Here is a 16,045-nt window from a genome sequence, read left to right on the forward strand (position 1 = left end):
ACTCAAGAATAAGTGTTTTAAGGTTTATAGAATAAAATTATTTCACACCTAGTGAAAAGAAGCTAGAGAAAGGCTTTGGGGAGTGGGCTATAAAATGGGCACAGAAACGTGCACTGAAGGTTAATTTTGTAACTAAACTGAAGGAAGCAAGCAGCTCTCCAGCTAATTTGGGTAACAGTGAGTGTTAATTCACCTCCTTTTGTGAGGTTTCTTTCTCTATTTTTGCTTAAGTGGAAGCCAGGCTTGTAATTTTAGTTTCCCCCTCCCCTGTTTCAAGAAGGGGTTTGACAGCTGATGAGAGATAAAAAGGCATGGGAGCAATGAATGGCTACTACTCAAGGAGAAGGATTATACTGTATGTCTATAGAATATAGGGAACTCAAGACTTCCTCTAAGGAGTGTTCTGTATCACTTCCATCTTATGCAAAGCTTTCAGTGAGCATTATTCTGTTACAAAACTACTTCTATCCAAGCAGCCTCACAAGTTAGGAATCTGACCAGCTGTTCATTAGGAAGTGGGTTAAAAAAATGTCAAGCATTCCTTCTCCCTCACCCTCTCTGCCTCCCTCTCACAGATTTCAGGGCTTAGCAATACACCATATATATGCTATTTACTCACAAAGTCTGTTCCTTATTTTCAGTTACTTCTGTCTTCTGTAACATGGAAAGCATTAGGGAAGACAAATTGCTCTTAGTTATTACTGACTCATAGTGAGTTCAAGCCAGGAGCCCAGGGCCACTGCCTCCAGCAACTGCTGCATCTAAAGCATCATCTTAGGGTCCTACTACTTGATATAATTACTGACCGCAGACAGAGGGACTTAAAAAGCCACAGGTGTAGCTCTAGGCAAAATGCATTGGTAAATAAATTTACCTCATAGGATGTCAAGCCTAGAAGGAAACCTAAAGAACATGTAAGCCCTGAAATTTCTAATCTTTTATAGGTAACAGACTCACATTAGGAGCTTTTGAAACATCTCAGATAAGGTCTCAGGTTATGTTTTTTTCAAAAAGCTTCACAGGAAATTCTGCTGTACATTAAAGGCTGAGAATCACTGTTCTAAACCTATTCCTCTTATTTTACAGATGGTAACCTGGGGCCCAGAGAGCCTGCTGGCTTGCCCAAGATCACATACCTGGTTAAAAGCAGAACTGAGACTAGAACTCAGACTTCCTGATTCCTGGCCCAGGATCTTAATTCTCACCCTAGCATCCTGTCCCACTGACTGTTCCCCATATATTTACTATATTTACTACTATTATTCCTTCCTAGTACATTTCAAAATATATAGTTTAACCATTGGTTATTTAACCAAATCATAGTTTCAAATTCAAGTCTAGTATTTTTTAAAGAACCAGTCTCAAAAGACCATGTACTATATAATTCCATTTATATTGAAATGTCCAGAACTATTAATTCCATAGTGAGAGTGATCATTAAATTACCAGGAGCTATGGGGAGGGGATGGAAAAGGTTTTCTTTTTAGGGTAATGAAAATATTCTAAAATTAATTGTGCCCTGGCCGGTATGGCTCAGTTGGTTGGAGTATCATCTCATAGACCAAAGGGTCGAGAGTTCTATTCCCCATCAAGACATATACCCAGGTTTCAAGTTCGATGCTTTGTCAGGGTGTATACAAGAAGGCAGCCAATCAGTGTTTCTCTCTCACATTGATGTCTGTCTGTCTGTCTGCCTCTTTCTCCCTGCTTCTGTCTCTGGAAGCAATGAAAAAAATATCCTCGGGTGAGGATAAAAAAATTAGTTGTGATGATTGCACAAGTCTGTGGATATACTAAAACAACATCGAATCATATGCTTTTAAAAAGTGAATTATATGGTATATAAATTATATTTCAATAAAGCTGTTTAAAATCTAGCACTAACTTCTCACTGGATTCTGAAAACTAATTTAAAACTTTTATTTCTTTCATTCTTCAACACTTCTCTAAAAGTACAGTCTCCAAATGAGTCTTATTCTTAAGTTTTGATTCCTACTTAGGTCCATTTCCCAGCACTCTATACCCCAGCAACAGATTAATCTTTCTAGAGCTTAGTCTGGCATTTAGGATCCTTGCTATTCATACCCCCAGGCTCTGTGCCTTTTCCAAAATTGTTCCCTTCACAGAGAAGGCCAATTTGTGTGTTCAAGGCCCATGCCACCTCTTCAAGGGCCTTTCCTCTCCACCAAACCGGAAGTGGCCTGCCTCCCAGCATAGAAATGGTGACTTTTTGACCAAATGTTTTGATATCACGTAAAAAGGATCATTAGCCTTCCAGCTTGAAATCTTTGGGCCCTTACCACCCATTAGTGACCCCTTTCAGTAAGTTAATGCCACATTCAATTTTTCTTATTTCAGCACCCCAGTCTAGCACCAAATTCTGTATCTGTTGTTTTGTTTGCTTGTTTTTTACTTTCTTCTGCCCATTACGCTATCCCTTATTGCCTTTTTCCCACTCTCTCACTCCCATCCCTCTTCCTACCTCCCCCTTTCCAATTTGGCTGACTCTTGCTAAGTATTAGGACTCTGGGAAAATGTATCCTTTCTGGGAAAGCTTCTCTGACACCTCCCCTCACCCTTAGAATGGTGGCCAAACTAAAGTACTGTAATGGCAAGGGAAGTATAGAGAAACAGGTAAATTTAAAAAGTATTAAGGAGACAAAATTGGTAGAATTTGTTGATGTGAAATAAATGTAAAAATAAATCATAAAGCCCTGCCTGGTATGGCTCAGCAGATTCAGCACCAGCCTGTGAGCCAAAGGGCACCAGTTTGATTCCCAGTTGGGAAGAATGCCTGGGTTGCAGGCCTGGCCCCTGGTTTGGGGGCATGCAAGGGGCAGCCAACTGATGTTTCTCTTATATATCGATGTTTCTCTCCCTCTCTTTCTCCCTCCCTTCCCCTCTCTTTGAAAAGAAATAAATTTTAAAAAAGATTAAAAATAAATAAATAAATCATAAAGATCAAACTGAATAAACAGTGACTTGGGAACAAGAATTGGTAACAATTTAGAGTAATTTCATAGTATGTTTTTCCAAGCTTTATGTCATCTAAAATTTTAATAAGATAGATGAATCCTCTCTATCCTGCCAAACACATCCCTTTCCTAATATTGCTTTATTGATCCAAGGCGTTTAATGACTCCTTGCTAATGCACCAAGCCTAAACTCTGCTTTGCTTCAAAGGTCCTCAGAGCTGGTCCAGCCCTTCCCATTGGCTCTCCCCAGCTGTGGCCAGGCTGGCTGCTTCATCCTCCTGTACAGGTCTTGCTCACTCCTGTTTCTAGCACTGTTTTGACCCCCTTGCCTGGGCAGTCCTTTCCCTACACACATCTCAGGGACCATTCAAAACTCAGCTACATGAAATCCTGCCTGCCAGGTCTATGCTTCCCTGTGCCTCTGAACTCCTGAAACATTCATAGTTGATAGCATCCAATTTAGCACTTAATTATATGTGCTCATCTATCATAGTTTACAGCTGTTTTAATGTGAGTTAGTCATGTTTCCCCAACTAGATTATAAATTTATTGAGGGTGGGAACCATGAATTATATTCTTTAAGACCCTAAATTCTGGTATCAAACTATGCTCAAATCCCAGGTCTTCAGCTTGTTAGCTATGTGACATTAGACAAATGGCTTAATTTCTCTATGACTTAGTTCCAAATATTTAAAATGGAGATAATAAAAAGGCCCATCTTATATGGGGTGGCTGTATGACTACATGAAGCAATTTATGTGCAGTGCCCAGCAGATGCCTGACACATTGTAAGAACTCAATAAACATTAGCTATTACTATATATTATCTCTTATATTACTTAGCATATCATTGAACATTGAGTAGATGCCTAAAAATTATTTTTGGTTCATTTAGTAGGTTGCATATGCATCTCTTTTAGATGTCTAAAAGAATCTGAGCCCTGGCCAGGTAGCTCAGTTGGTTAGAGCATCATCCAGATCACTAAGGTTGGCAGTTTGATCCTGGCACATACAAGAACCAACAATGAATACATAAGTTAAGTGGAACAGCAAATCGATGTTTCTCTCCTTCTCTCTCCCTTCCTCTCTCTCTCTAAAAATTAATAAGTGAAAATTTTAAAAAAAGAAGCTTGCACTGACTGATGTCACTCAGTTGATTGGGTGTTATCCCACAAAGTGAAGGGTCGCTGATTTGATTCCCAGTCAGGGCACATGCCTGGGTTGTGGCCTGGTCAGGGCGCATGCGAGAGGCAATCGATCAATGTTTCTCTGACACATCCATGTTTCCCTCCCTCTCTTTGTCTCTCCCTTCTCTTCTCTCTAAGAATAAATAAAAATAAATAAAATCTTTTAAAAAACCTGAAACTCTTGTGTTTGGGCATAAAGGGTGCGTTTGTACAGACGATAATTATTTCTAAATGTTTATCAGGACAATTTTACTTTCCAAGTTTTGAGGAGGATCTTATCATTGCTTTCATCTGTTCCATCACCTGGGTCCTGGGGCCCAGTGAGGAAATCAAGAGGATTATCTCCTTCACTTCCTAAGGAAACAAGGGATGGGTATTAAATGGCAAGATAGAATTCAGGTGCCTCGAGTATTCTGGGTGTCAAGTACGAGTTGTCTGCTAAGAGTCTCCATTTGTGTAGTTTTCTGTGTTTGATTGTATATACCTCAAAAAAACAAACATAAATTGGCTTGTTGGTAGCTGAGGCGACAGTATGTCTAGTAAAGTACAAGACAATAATCAAGGTGAGAAGATAATTAAAGACCCAAGACAGAGCTCTAGACACACACTATTATTATATTTTATAATATACCAATTACCATGTATGCCCCTCCCCCAGTATGCTACAAATGAAATGGCTTCAACCTCTTTATCTGGAAGAGCCTAAGCCTGAGTCCAAGTAGTCCCTGGAAGCATCCTGGTAAAATCTTGGGACTCAGATTGCTATGGAGAAAATAAATTATCATTATGGGGAAGGAATAGGAGACTACAGCAGCTGCTACTGCCTAGACAGTCATCCATACTATCACAAAAGATCACAGAATGTGAATTGCTTGGTAAAAAAAATTCTTTGTTCTTTTCCTCTTCTTTTACATCTAAGTGTCATATTTTCCAAATGAAAGATTAAAATGTAAGGGCTGATTGGAAAATGGAACTGATTTATTTACTTTAGGATGTGAAGATGCAAGGCACCGTAGCTAGAAGGCAATTGCACTGAATCACAATCCCACCTGCTGCTGATGGTTCCCTTTGTCCAGCACCTCTTAAAGTGATGGATGAGAGGCCACAGCTGTTGTGCAAGGTGCGAATCGTATGCATATATGGGCAGAGGCTAGAGATATCAGGAGAAGAGTGAGCACACCTGGCATCCAGCTTGGTTCCGTCACCAACCTGGTGTTGCCTCTTTGGATAGGTCACTGAACTTTTCTGGCCCAAGTTTCCTCATCAGTAAGATGAGAGTGAGAAACAGGGATATTGTCTCTAAAGCTCTTTAAGTCCTGGTATCTTATGATTCTGTTGAGTCGAAGAAAATCTATGCATTATTCTGCACTTTAGATTACTATTTCCCATCCACCTTTCTCTCTCCCCTCCTCCCCTTTCTCCCCGCCAAACCTTCCCAGCAGTCACACCATGTCCCCTTCTCCCTTTGATTTCAGTTCAGAATTTCAAAAATATTTCCAAGCCTAAAAATATTGGTTACAATGATGTGCTCCTTACAGTTTTTCCCGCTGATGTTGTCTAAAAAGCATTTAGTGGAATTTGAATTAAAATTTTTACTTTCAAATGAACAGAGTGGATGCTGACACTGAATGGCTAGCCATGGAACTGTCTCAGGGCAATTTCCGTACATGAGCTGAGCAGTAGTTCCACACAAAGCTAATGAATATACTGCTTCTCTATCTCCCTTAAAATGGTTCCGTAGAATGAGGATTTCTCTAAAGTCTCCATAATTGTTCTAAACCATACTAGGTCTTTCAATACTGTCCTCTGATGTAATTTCTGAGCAGGCAGTCAGCATGAAAAAGGACTAGGTCAGCTTTCTTTGTGTGTCAGTGCTTGGCAGCGCAGCTCCTTTGGGATGTCTCCTGGCGTCCACCCAGCCTAGCTATCAACAATAAAAGCTTCTCTTTGTGCTTCCAGTAAGTCATAAATAAATCTCCTCCATCCCACCTGTTTTCTGAGAAGAGCTTCAGTGTGTCCTTTACTTTGGATTAAAAAAAGAGACATGATTGCTGCTTTAAATGTCCACTAAGCAATTATTCCTTTTCATTGTTTCCCTACTCCCAACATTTAGATGTGTAATTTGAGTTACAGTCCCTTTGGTGGCCAGGTTCTGAGGCTGGACTGCTTTCCCACTTTATGCTAATTGCCTTTTTGAAGCTGCTCAGCCCTAAGCAATCCCCCTGTGCATGGAAAGTGTTCATTGTAGAAGAAGGGCTCGTTACCTGAGCAGCCAGGAAGGCATACCCTTCAGTGAGGCAACACCACACAAGGAGCTGGGGCAGTGACCTACCTGGCAATGGCTCCGAGAACTCTAGTAAACATCCCCAAAGGGTGAGAAGGCCAGGACTATTGGCCTCCGAGGGAGTACCAGGCACCAGGCCGGTATTAAAGGAAGAACAAAATAGAGTTCCTGTTTAACTAAACAAGAAAATAGTCAATCTGAGTTGCAGCCCAAACAGGTTGGATTTCTTAAACACCTTTCATGAAAAACCTCCACTGAAACATTAAGCCTCACATTACTATTCTGAGGTAAACATTAATCCTATTTTCCAGCAAAATGTAGACTGAGGTCAAGAACATTATTTTCTACTGAAGTCAATATTGGAATTAAAGAGATCTGCTGAATTAATTCTCCATACTATATAAATTAGTCATTCCAGCTGATTTAACGTTGCGGTCATAGGAGCAACATGTTTCCTGCGGCATTAAAAATGAAAGCAGGGGTTTTTCCTCCCTCTATCACATTCCACCGGCCAAGTAAGGGGCCCAGAAGGACCAGAAGTTAATATTACCAAAGAAAATCTCCTTCAATCCCTATAAAGGGAATAGATTTCTGTGTTTGTCCATACTTCCTTGTCTTGTAATGCCAAACTTTGCAAGAACACTTTGCACACATTCCCACAATTCAGACAGATTTTTACATGATCTTTTTAAAAAAGATTGTCTTTATTTTTAGAGAGAAGGAAAGGGAGGGAGAAAGAGAGGGAGAGAAACATCAACTGGTTGCCTCTTGTATGCACTCCAACCTGCCCAGCCAGGGACTGAACCAGCAACCCAGGTATGTGCCTTGATTGGAATCAAACTGGCAACCTTTCGCTTTGCAAGACAATGACCAACTAACTGAACCACACTAGTCAGGACAATATGACCTTTTTAAAAGTTATAAAATATTTTATATAAGCAAAAGATATAAGTAATATAAAATACTTTTTTTTTCTCAGTAAGAATTTTCGTCACCCGCCCTGGCTGGTATAGCTCAGTGGGTTGAGCACGGGCCTGCGAACCAAAGTGTTACCAGTTCAATTCCCAGTTGGGTCACATGCCTGGGTTGTGGGCCAGGTCCCCAGTTGGGGGGGGGGTGTGAGAGGCAACCACACATTGATGTTTCATTCCCTCTCTTTCTCCTTCCCTTCCCCTCTCTCTAAAAATAAATAAATAAAATCTTTAAGAAGAAAAAAAATATTTTCATCACCCTTCTGAACCAGCTTACTGACAGCAGGCAACTGTCACTGAGAACAGAGTAAGATGCAAATTATGACATCATAGCAAATAAAATTCATTTTAAATCATAATAATAAAACCAGTGTTCATGAACCCACCACTATCTCAAGAGGTAAATCACGAAGCTCCCTGTGGTTTCCCTGTATGGCACCCCCTGTCTCCCCCACAGAAGAATGTGCTTCTCTGCCTCTAAATTGTTGTTGTTCTAATCTTGGTTGTGCGTGGAGGTACGGTGCATCCACCTTTGCCTCCATCTTGCCGGAAGTCAAGAATGTGCTTCTCATTGTCTTGCTTTTCTTGGTATCTTTGATACATATATATGCATCCCTGGACAAAAGTGTTTAGTTATGCTTGTTGTCTGTATTAGTTTGCTAGGACTGTTATAACAAAGTACCACAAACTGTATGCCTTAAACAATGGAAATTTATTGTTTCACAGTTCTGGAAGTTAGAAGTCCAAGATCAACGTGTTGGCAGGGTTAGTTGTTTCTGAGGACCGTGAAGGAGCAAGCTATTCCAGGTCTTGCTCCTTGACTTGTAGATAGCCATCATCTCCCTGTGTCTATTTGTATCATCTTCCTTCTTAGCATGACTGTCTCTGTGTTCAAATTTCCCCTTTTTATAAGACACTAGTTATTGGATTAGGGCCCATCCTAATGACCTCACTTTAACTTGGTTACCTCATTAGAGACATAGTCTCTAAATAAGATCACATCCTGTGGCACTGGAGGTTAGGACATCAACATATGAATTTTAGAGGGACATAATTCTACCCATTAAACTGTCACAAATAGGGTTCTCAGGGAAGTAGACTCTGAGACGGGGTTTAGCATGTGCAATGTTTATTAAGGGATCAGCATCTGGGAAAGAGAGGGTATGGAAGCAGGATCGAGCAGACAGATGCGTCAGGTTGTGATGCAGGCCCAACAACTGCCTTAGCTGACCCAATAGGGCACTCTGGAGCAACAATGCACTTTTGGAGTTGTCCCAAGTTGGGCCAAAATGGCCCAGGCTTTAAACTACCACATTAATCAGTCATCAGACCTAGCCACCTTAGGAAGGGCATGACCTTGGGCAAGAAAGCACTCTGCAGTTGAGGCAGTCTCTGAAGGGGCTGATGGCTGGGATCTACCTAGGTAGCACATCATAGAGCCTACCACACTAGCTTTGAATTTTATAAAAATGGAATATGTTTTCTGCAACTTGTTCCAAAATGTTTTTGAATATTTTCAAACATATTCAAAAGTAGAAAGAATAGTATGGTTAACCCCTACATTGTCATCTTCTAGATAACATGAATTATCAGGACTTTATAACACTTGCATCATCTATTCCTTTCTCTCTCTCTCTCTTTATTATGTACTGGTTTTAGGTGTACAGCTGAGTGATTAGATAACCATATGCTTTACATAGGGTTCCCCTGAATATTTCCAGTTCTGCACCTGGTACTATACAATTAGTTATCACAATATTATTGACTATATTTCCTATGCTTTACTTACTTCCCCATGACTATTTTGTAGTTATCAATTTGTGCTTCGTAGTCCCTTCATCTCTTTCACCCAGTGCCCCAACGCCCCTCCCCTCTGGCAACCACTAGTTCTCTCTCTGCACCTGTGAGTCTTTACAATTTTGTTTATTCATTTATTTTGTTCTTTATTTTCCACATATAAGTAAAAGCATATGGTATTTGTCCTCCTCTAACTTATTTCACTAGGCATAATACCCTCTAGGTCCATCCATGCCACCACAAATAGTAAGATTTCACACTTTTTATGGCCAAGTAATATTCCATTATATATATATCAAAGCTTTTTTTATCCACTGCTCCAAAGGTGGGCACTTGAGTTGGTTCCATTGCTTGACTATTATAAATAATGCTGCAATTAACATAGGGGTGCATATATTCTTTCAAATTAGGGTTTTGGATTTTTCAGATAAATCCCCAAAAGTGGAATAACTGGATCGTAAGGCAGGTCCATTTTTAATCTTTTGAGGAAACTCCGTATCATTTTCCATAGTGGCTGCACCAATCTGGACTCCTATCAACAGTGCACTAGGGTTTCCTTTTTTCCTCATCAGCACATGGCATTTGTGGATTTATTGATGATAGCCATTCTAACAGGTGTGAGGTAATATTACACAGTAGTTTCATTTTTATTTTTTTTAAGATTTTTAAAATTTATTTATTTTTAGAGAGGGAATGGAGGGAGAAAGAGAGAGAGAGAAACATCAATGTGCGGTTGCTGGGGGTCATGGCCTGCAACCCAGGCATGTGCCCTGACTGGGAATCGAACCTACAATGCTTTGGTTCGCAGCCCGAGCTCAGTCCACTGAGCTATGCCAGCCAGGGCTACAGTGTAGTTTTAATTTGTATTTCATATGTCTATTGGCCATCTGTATGTCTTCTTTGGAGAAGTGTTTATTCAGATCCTCTGTCCATTTTTTAATTGGATTGTTTGCTTTTTTGGGTGTTGAGTAGTAAGAAAGTTCCTTATAAACTTTGGATATTAAACCCTTAACAGATATATCATTGGCGAATGTTCTCCCATTTAGTATGCTGCCTCTTTGGGTTTTTTGATGGTTTCCTTTGCTGTACAAAAACTTTTTAGTTTGATGTAATCCCATTTGTTCATTTTTTTTCTTTTGTTCCCTTGTTTGAAGAAATATATCAGAAAAAATATTGCTATGAGAAATGTCCAAAATTTTCCTGCCTATGTTTTCTTCTAGGATTTTTATGGTTTTCAGTCTAACACCATTTTGAGTTTACTCGTCTTTAATCCATTTTGAGTTTGTTCTTGTGTAGTGAAAGGAAGTGGTCTAGTTTTCATTGTTTTGCATGTATCTGTATAATTTTCCCAACACCATTTATTTAATAGACTGTCTTTACCATATTGTATGTTCTTGCCTCCTTTGTCAAGTATTAATTGACTACAAAAGTGTAGGTTTATTTGGGGCTCTCTAGTCTGTTCCATTGATCTATACATTTGTTTTTATGCCAGTACTATGTCATTTTGATTATTATAGACTTGTAGTAAAGTTTTACATCAGGTAATATGGTATCTCTGATTTTGTTCTTCTTTCTTAACATTGCTGAGGCTATTCGGGGTTTTTTGTGGCCTTTTTCTCTTTTTTGATTTATTATTTTAAAGCAGATTTCATATCACTTCACCCCTACATACCTCAGTATCCATCTCTAACAAATATGAACATTTTCTTACAGAACCTCAATGCCATTATCATACCTAATAAATAACAATTCCTTGGTCCATATTCAGATTTTTTTGATTATCTAAAAAAATTATCTCTAGAACTGGTTTGTTTTAATTAAGATCGAAACAAGGGGAATGGATTGTTATATCTTGTGTCTTAATCTAAAGCAATTTCTTTTCCCTTTTATCCTCATGTCATTGTCTTGTTGAATGATTAAAATAAAAATAAACAAATTAAGAATATGGGTCAGGTTGTGACAGCCTGATCCCTCCATCTTAAAATACCCTCTGAAACCTTCTTGCAACAGTATCATCCTTTGATGATCTCTGTCTAAATCAATGATTTAACACTGAAATGCAAAGTAGTGATTTTGTACTTTTTAAGATTTATTAGCTAAAATTATTTTATAAAAAAGTACTATTGTTTTCTTAAACAGTTCATATGGAAAAGATAGGATAAAGCTTAGTTCTTTCCCTTTTAAGTTGCCTATTTTCAGAATGTAGTGACAAATGTTTTTTGTTCTTTCTCTTAATATCTCATTATGAAAGCATTATTTTATTTCATTTTAGTCATTATTGCTTTAAAGGAAAGCATTCAAAGTTAATAGAAACCAAAAATGTGATGGGCAGAGGGAACAACCAGCAGGGACAAACCTTAGGGGCAATAGAAGTGACCTTATTTCTGCTTTATCTGAGCTAAGAATGGTGTTGATGGTGAAGTTTCATGAGGCTGTTGCCACACACAGATATGCCAAAATTCAGAGCAATGGAGAAAGAGACTCCATTGATTTTTATCCCTAGTGAGGACTTGTGAGGGCCTCCACCCTGCCTGCAGAACTACCCCTTTAGTTTTTGTCCAGGGAGGGCACAAGCTTAACACAGATCACTCCCTCCCCAGACCTCTGGGTTCTGGTTCTCTATGCAGATGGTTTGTTGAATTGGGGTAGGTGTTCATTTGTTTTTTTCTGAAGGCAGTGTGAGCTTCAAGGGCTGCATGAGGGTAGGCATTCCTTAATTTCTGAGACTAGCCAGCAAAGTTTTAGGGGCCAAGGACAATGGCCACCCAATGAATCTAGCCCACTATTCACTGCTTGTATGCATTCCTTTTCTCCCTCTTAAAAAACAAACAAACAAACAAACAAACAAACAAAAAACCCCTAAAAAAACGTAAGTAGATAGTGTGGAACATTTTAGCTCAGGGATCTTGGTTAGTTCCCCACACTACCTCTGCAGTAGTCTGGGAAAGTGGAATTTAGTGAAGCAGTACTTTCAGTTTGGGATGAGATCCAATAAGTGGGGCCAGATCAGAGGCCTCATACTTTCTTCCTCCCTTTCTGAGATCTCACCTTCCACCTATCACAAGGCTAACAGGGAGATGCTGAGGGTACCAAGGAACACACTTGGCAAAGCATCATGCTTTGCAGATCGGGGTTCTTGGGCTAAAAGTAGAATGCTATTCCCGAGGAAGAGCCACAAAACTGCCTAATTTGAGCTCATTTCTAGCCCTGCTGATGAGTGACTTGAGAGTTCTTGGTTTTCTCTTCTGGTCCGTCTCCCCTGTACTCTGTGTCCTTCCGTGGAATGGAAAAGGTATTTCTGATAGTTTGACTTCCAAAGCACCTGGCCTTTTCACTCCACAGTCTCAAGTGGCAGTTTTATCTAGAATGCCAAGTAGAACATCTGTGGTGTATCTTTTCTACATGTTTTATAAAGCTTTACATATGAGGGGGTATAGGAAGGTGTTTGTGAAACACCTTGGAATTTTTTTCCTTAATATCAGAAATCAAAAGCAAACAAACCCATAGTTAAGATTTGCCTTTCAAACCCTCAGCTGCTGCCTCTAACCAGGTAGCCCAGTCACTATCAGAGTACTGGAACCAAGGAGACTTTGTTCCTTTGTGTTTGTTCAGGACTCCTGGAGTGGGAATGAGCTTGTTCCTACTGGAGTTTAGTTCCATTGCATTTGCCTCCAGAAAGACCCCAAGTGCCATTTCACAATGGCCAGGTTTTTCCTATTTCCTGCCAGTCTTTCTCAAAGGAAACTCATTCCAAATACTTACCTTTTCCATTGGGGTTTTAGAAGGAAACGAAATTCTGGTTCATACTGTAGTCCCTTGTAACCTTAGGTTTTTAATGTGATCACTTCAAATTTAAAAGATCCAGGTGGAAATATTTTTATTATGCTGTCAATAACCCTACAGAATACCTGAATTCTTAACACTTATGTTTCAGTGTAAGTGGTGACTTTTCTTTTCATGTCTTTGATCTGGTTTTGTTCCTGTAATACAGCTACTCACTTTTGTGCAGTGGAATAATAATATGTAGTTTTTGTAAAAAAAATCATTATTTAAAAAATATGATTACTATGTTTCAATCAATGGCAGTAATTGTTCTTTTAAAGGCTTATCGTGTTCTGTTTTTGACCAATCAGAGCCTCTTCATGTTAGCTCCTGTGTCCTTGTGACACAGTCCCACTAATTTTTTGAGAACTTCATTGCTTTCTGGCACAACAAGATGTCTCAGGCTTATCTTGTTCATTTTATGCTCCAGATCAGGAATTAGCCACTTCTCCAAGAAGTCCTGATTTCTTTTTTAGTAGAAAATATTTTTTAAAATAAACTTTTTGTTGTAAAAGTTTTAGACTTACAGAAAAATTATGAAGATAGAACAGAGAAATCACATGTACCCCACATCCAGTTCCCCCTATTATTAACATCTTAAAATACTATGATGCATTTGTCATAATTAATGAATCAATATTGCCACATCATTACTAACTGAAGTCCATACTTTATTCAGATTTCCTTAGTTTTTCCCAATGTCTTTCACTGTTCCAGGATGCCATCCATGATACCACATTATATTTAGTCATCACGTTTCTTCAGGTGTCTCTCAGCTGTGACAGTTTCTCAGACTTTCCTGGTTTGTGATGACTTTTACAGTTTTGAGGAAAGTGCAATTCTTATCACATCACATCAGGAGGACATGGTATCAATGCAACTTATCACTGAAGATGTTAACCTTGATCATCTGGCTGAGGTAATGTTTGTCAGGTTTTTCCACTGCAAACTCACTCTTTTCTTCTCTTTTCACACTGTCTTTATAAAGAAGTTATTATGCAAAATCTACACTTAAAGATGGTTAAATTATGCTCCATCTCCTTAAGTAGGGAGTACAGTATCTATATAAATTACTTGAAATTTTTGTGCATAGTAGCTTTATCTACTAGCCTCCATTTATTTATTTGTTCAATTATTTATTTATATCAGTATATACTGATATTTATTTTATATCCTAGGTTTTAATCTAATAATATTCGTCAATTGCTCAAATTGCTCCAACTTTGGACACTGGGCTCCTTCAGTTGGCTCCTGTGTCCTTTTGACTAGCCCCATTATCGTGAGGTGTTTTGGGGGTTTTTTGGCACTTCATTACTTTCTGGCACTAAAAGATGCTCCAGTATCATCTTGTATATTTATCATCATGGTCCTAGAATAATCTATTTCTCCAAAGAACCCTGGTTCCTTTTATTAGAGAATGTTATCAGAAACATAAAATCCCTTTACAATGGGGGGACCCAAAAAATGAAATTATTTTCTGGAGGGTGGGCCCCCTGTAGCACAGGTTTCCCCTGCTAGGTGGGTGTTCTAGGAACCCTCCTATATCAGTGTATGGACTGGCATTGTTGTAAGAGGCTGCAATCGGCTTCAGTGAATTTTTTTTTGAAGATTCTTTCAACGTGTTTGTTCATTTCATGATGGTGTTCATCAGTTTTTGACCAAAAAACAGCATGACCCCCAACCCTGTGCCCCACTCTCCCTATTCACTCAATCTTGCCTCATGGGACATTTTTCTTCATTTCCCTGATGAGAAAAGGCCTCAAAGGAAAACATTTTGCCTATGTGAAAGAGGTAAAACAAAAAAAACAGAAGAAGCTCTAAAAGGCATCAAAATTGATGAGTTCAAAAACTGTTTTGAGTGGGAAAAATGTCTCAGTATATGTATTGCATCAAATGGAGAGTACTTTGAAGGTGAATGGTGTTTAAACATGTGAGAATAGATACACAATTTTTTTTTTATAAATTGTGGGTTTTTTTGGCTCCCCCCTCTTTGTTGCTCTTGGGGTGTCAGTGAGAACCATCCACTTGAAGACCCTATAGGGTGTTATTACATACTGAATAATCTAGTATGTAGGGTGTTATTACATACTGAATAATCTAGATTCAGAGAAATGCAAGGATGGTGATTTGCAGTGTTCTGGAGGATTGTCCTGGTACGGCCTTTACAGCAAAGCCAACCTCAGAGGGAGCAGACTTTCTGAATCTCAACTATCCTATAAGGGGAGAGAGGGACTCCACAGCCTGTGCTCTTCATCTAAACACAATGATGTACTACACAATTTATTCCCATATAAAAAGCATTCTCTTTTAAACAGAATACACAGAGTAGCGGTTCAGAGTCAAACACTAGAGCTGGATAGATTCATGTTTGAGTTTTCATTTTGCCACTTATTAGCTCTGGGAGATCTTAAGCATATTATTTAACTCTTCTGAGTCTCTGGACCAATTTTCTCAACCAAGGGAAAACTGAATGTAATTGTAGCTACTTTCTAGAATTACTTTTAGGATTAAATTAGATAATCCAGCACTTAGCCTTAGGTGCTTAAAAATTAGTAATAATCACAACAATACATATTTAGACTAACTTTTATTTCTATTTTTTAAATAATTTTGTTTAGTGTTTAGCCTTGGCTGGTGTAGCTCAGTGGATTGAGCACTGGCCTGCGAAACAAAGGGTCGCCAGTTCGATTCCCAGTCAGAGCACATTCCTGGGTTGTGGGCCAGGTCCCTAGTAGGGGGCATTCAAGAGGCAACCACACATTGATGTTTCTCTCCCTCCCTTTCCCCTCTCTAAAAATAAATAAATAAAATCTTAAAAAAACCATTTTGCTTAGTTTTTATTTGGATTGCCAGGAAAGTGAACTGTTTGTTAAGGAGGAAGATTTTGCTTGTTTGTGAGGCTTTTTGTTCTCACCTGAGGACATGCTCATTGATTCTAGAGAGCAGGGAAGGAAAGGAGACAGAGGGGGAGAAAAACATCGACAAGAGAAATATCGATGAGTTGTCTCT

The 16,045-nt window shown here is 39.0% G+C and overlaps 1 long non-coding RNA gene and 1 other non-coding gene across 2 annotated transcripts in view; both read right to left on the reverse strand.

Annotated features, from left to right (window-relative positions):
• Nucleotides 1-16,045, reverse strand: part of LOC123812866 — a 77,718-nt gene that overhangs the window by 16,133 nt on the left and 45,540 nt on the right. The gene's annotated exons all lie outside the window — the stretch shown is intronic.
• On the reverse strand, nt 7,652-7,752 carry LOC123813133. Its single transcript, XR_006784649.1, has one exon. It is a non-coding gene; the product is annotated as a small nucleolar RNA SNORD16 (small nucleolar RNA).

The sequence above is a fragment of the Phyllostomus hastatus genome, unplaced genomic scaffold (assembly GCF_019186645.2).
Source record: "Phyllostomus hastatus isolate PE091 unplaced genomic scaffold, TTU_PhHast_1.1 phas_scaffold_93, whole genome shotgun sequence".
Classification (NCBI taxonomy): domain Eukaryota; kingdom Metazoa; phylum Chordata; class Mammalia; order Chiroptera; family Phyllostomidae; genus Phyllostomus; species Phyllostomus hastatus.